This window comes from Oncorhynchus gorbuscha, linkage group LG10 (assembly GCF_021184085.1).
Source record: "Oncorhynchus gorbuscha isolate QuinsamMale2020 ecotype Even-year linkage group LG10, OgorEven_v1.0, whole genome shotgun sequence".
Classification (NCBI taxonomy): Eukaryota; Metazoa; Chordata; class Actinopteri; order Salmoniformes; family Salmonidae; genus Oncorhynchus; species Oncorhynchus gorbuscha.
The window spans coordinates 75597491-75602208 of NC_060182.1; positions in this window are offsets into that span (position 1 = coordinate 75597491).

The window sequence follows — 4718 nt, forward strand, 5'->3', positions numbered from 1 at the left end:
TAACAGAGGGAGCTCACATTTGTTCCCAACAGGATACAGCAAGACTCGGAGCCCAGCAGACGGCATCCCGGAGAAGGTCTCCTGGGGGAGACATTTTCTTTTCGTTTGTTGTTTAAATAAACACCCTTGAAACCGAACTAACCCAACTCTGTCCGTGTCTGATCTCTGTAAACGTCTTGACCAAACCCCCTGGTCTGCCACTATATATATATATATATATATACAGTACCAGTCAAAAGTTTGGACACACCTACTTATTCAAGGGTTTTTCAAGGGTTTTTCTTTATTTTTACTATTTAATCTACTCTGTGTCTGACAGACACAGCGGTTGGAAACAAATCTCAAATTTGAACTCATCAGACCAAAGGACAGATTTCCACTTGTCTAACGTCCATTGCTCGTGTTTCTTGGCCCAAGCAAGTCAATCAATCAAATGTATTTATAAAGCCCTTTTACATCAGCCGATGTCACAAAGTGCTGTACAGAATCTCATTCTAAAACCCCAAACAGCAAGCAATGCAGATGTAGAAGCACGGTGGCTAGGAAAAACTCCCCAGAAAGGCCAGAACCTAGGAAGAAACCCAGAGAAGAACCAGGCTCTGAGGGGTGACCAGTCCTCTTCTGGCTGTGCCAGGTGGAGATTATAACAAGTCTCTTCTTATTATTTGTGTCCTTTAGTAGTGGTTTCTTTGCAGCAATTCAACCTGACTCACACAAACTCCTCTGAACAGTTGATGTTGAGATGTGTCTGTTACTTGAACTCTGTGAAGCATTTTTTTGGGCTGTGGTCTCTGGGTCTTCCTTTTCCTGTGGGGGTCCTCATGAGAGCCAGTTTCGTCATAGCGCTTGATGGTTTTTGCGACTGCACTTGAAGAAATGTTCAAATGTATTTTCTTATTTGAGCTGTTCTTGCCATAATATGGACTTGGTCTTTTACCAAATTGGGTTATCTGCTGTATACCACCCCTACCTTGTCACAACACAACTGATTGGCTCAAATGCATTAAGAAGGAAATTAATTCCACAAATGTACTTTAAACAAGGCACACCTGTTAATTGAAATGTGTTCCAGGTGACTACTTCACGAAGCTGGTTGAGAGAATGCCAAGAGTGTGCAAAGCTGTCATCAAGGCAAAGGGTGGCTACTTTGAAGAATAGTTTTGATGTCTTCACTATTATTCTAAAATGTGGAAAATAGTTAAAATAAAGAAAAACCCTGGAATGAGTAGGTGTGTCCAAACTATTGACTGGTACTGTATATACAGTGCCTTGCGAAAGTATTCGGCCCCCTTGACCTTTACGACCTTTTGCCACATTTCAGGCTTCAAACATAAAGATATAAAACTGTATTTTTTTGTGAAGAATCAACAACAAGTGGGACACAATCATGAAGTGGAACGACATTTATTGGATATTTCAAACTTTTTTAACAAATCAAAAACTGAAAAATTGGGCGTGCAAAATTATTCAGCCCCCTTAAGTTAATACTTTGTAGCGCCACCTTTTGCTGCGATTACAGCTGTAAGTCGCTTGGGGTATGTCTCTATCAGTTTTGCACATTCCTCCTTGCAAAACAGCTCGAGCTCAGTGAGGTTGGATGGAGAGCATTTGTGAACAGCAGTTTTCAGTTCTTTCCACAGATTCTCGATTGGATCCAGGTCTGGACTTTGACTTGGCCATTCTAACACCTGGATATGTTTATTTTTTAACCATTCCATTGTAGATTTTGCTTTATGTTTTGGATCATTGTCTTGTTGGAAGACAAATCTCCGTCCCAGTCTCAGGTCTTTTGCAGACTCCATTAGGTTTTCTTCCAGAATGGTCCTGTATTTGGCTCCATCCATCTTCCCATCAATTTTAACCATCTTCCCTGTCCCTGCTGAAGACAAGCAGGCCCAAACCATGATGCTGCCACCACCATGTTTGACAGTGGGGATGGTGTGTTCAGGGTGTTGCTTTTACGCCAAACATAACGTTTTGCAAGGGGGCCAAATACTTTCGCAAGGCACTGTATATATATATATATATATATATATATATATATATATATATATATATATATATATATATATATATATATATATATATATATATATATATATATATATATATATGTATATAACATATTGACATAGAGCCAGGAATGGTCATTTATAACTTAGAACTTGGAACCTGGAAATTCTATCAAGTAGGAGTAGATGTCCGGATAGGAAATGTCTGGCTACTGTGTAGGGTCATTACTCAGTTTGAAGGAGGGAGACTGAAGAGGCATTAGGGTAGATGGATCAATCTGAACTTTTCTGTGTAACGCGAACACTCGATGGTGGGCAACTTTGCAAAGTAATCGCTCTGCATGTCTGTTGCACATACAATAATCGATGTATGTGTTTGAGCTAATAAAATACCGGTGTGTAACATATGTGAAGTTTCATTGACGTCTATGACATCTTGCGTTTGTTTCCCCCCGAAGAGGGGTGGGATCGTTAGGTATACCAAAGTACCCGTATGTACTGGTCATGAGAATGAATGGTTGGCATCTTATAGGTCCCATTTGTTGCTAGAGATATGAAAATAAAAATAAACAAAAAGGCAAAACTTGTATTATTAATGAATATGATTTGTTTGTTTAGGATTCTTGGAAATGTAAATAGTTTGTATGTATGCTTGTTCGCATGTGACTATTCCTCGTTTGTTTGTTGATATTTGTGAATATAAACAAAAATAATAATAATAATAATAATATGAAAATAAAAATAAGACATGAAAATAAATGTAGTCCTGCTTTGTGGCATGTCGTGAAGGCACTATGTGACACTGATTGTACTAAATGATTTTGTGTGTGTAGATATGGTTGTCCTTGTTCGATTGAGCAATCAGGCATTTTTCAGCAATGTTCCTATCAGTGGATTAATTGCTACAGCAAATATACAAGCTGACACATTTTTTTTCAAGTCTCTGAAAGATTACAACTCGTGTTTTGTGCTCTGGCCCTGTATCTCCCCCAAGGCAGGCTTTTTTGAAATAGAGGCCACCCGTGGAGAGGCAGACACGGGTAGGTGTGGTCAAGTTCTCAGAGCACCGGACACTGAGGGTCAGGATTAAGATGGGTCTGTGACAGTTATGAGTGAAGTTTTGGGAAAAAGTGGACCCTTGCCTTTTGGCTGATCCATTTGTGGTTTCAGGGTGTGGGAATGTTTTGTTGTTGTTGTATTTCTTCTGGTTAAACGAGCCATTGAAAGGAGGGATTACTGGGGTAGCAGTAAATGTAAAAGTTGACCAACTGAAGGGTAAGACTCCTGGTGTTTGTGATGATCATCGTTTGGTGCAACGCAGACAGGGTGAAACAGAAGAGTCATTGTCTGTTCTTTTGAGTTTTGATGTTGATTCTTTGCCTGACAAAGGGATGTTAGGATATATAAGTTATCCTGTACGAGCTTTTGTGCCAAATACATTACGTTGTTACAGGTGTCAAGCTTATGGGCATGTGGCAGCAGTGTGTAGGAGGGAGATTCCTAGGTGTGAGAAGTGTGCATAAGGGCATGAGACAAAGGAATGTGTAGCATTGGGAAAGTAGTGGTATGTGTTAATTGTAGGGGTGCCCATGGGGCTGGGGATCAGAAATGTCCCGTGCGAGTGAGGCAGGTTGAGGTTTCCAGGGTTAGAATAGTGCTGAACTTGTCATATGCTGAGGCGGTGAAGAAAGTAGAGGAAGATGGGTCAAGGGGGAAGGATCCTAAGAGGCGTGGTGTGAGTGGTAGATTTGTACCAGTACAGAGGGACAGGCCAGCAACAGATATATGTTTCAGTAAGATTGGATTTTTAGCATTTATAGCAATGGTTATCAACTGTACTGCAGGAATGGAACGTAAGTATTTTATCAAAGTATAAGGAAGTTGTACTCCAGTCTAGTAGGTCGCGGTAATGCAACATTTATTGGATGCCAACCGCTGTTAAACCTAATTGAAGAAGGGGCAGACACTAACAACACAATCTTTTGGGCAAAACTGAAATAACTGACAACCCAACCACTGACCAGAACACAATGGCTTCAAGTGATTCCTCTCATCAAAACCAATTAGAAGATGGAGAATTTTTTTAGCAATATGGTGACATTCAACTATACATGTTTTAACCGGAATAACGAAGAGGATTCGAAACAAATAGTTGATTTAGCTAGAAGCTCAGCTACAGCAGATGCCAGCACCAAGGCGGCTTTCTGATTACTACATAGAGGTCGGCTAGCTAGCTAATGACAAGCTAGCTTGCTCAATAGTTATGTCGAGCAGTTTTACAATCAAGACGTCTTTGCTAAGCAGTTCTCCATGAACCGTTTTTTTTCATCTGTTGGTAACAACAACACAGACTGGTACTTGGAAAGCAATGTATTTGTGTGCTGCTATGAAGAGCCTATGGGCGAAACGATGCAGGCGGGGATGCACTCGGTCCAGCCAGGTCTGGATAGGCACCTGCCGTTCTCCCAGGTGTCATGATACTGGGCCTAGAGGAGGCTACAACCGGAGTCCTCCCATAGCCTTCATAGAGACCGGTGCTCAGGATTTCAGTGAAAATGACCGGAACATCGCCCCGGTGTTGGAAAGGATAAAGAGGACTCGATCGAGTAGTTCAAGGTACCGGTATAACGAGATTGTCACAGAATTGGGACCCGAAGAGGTGCGGGGGTTTTACAAGGAGGAGTCGTTGGACACGACTCCCTGAAA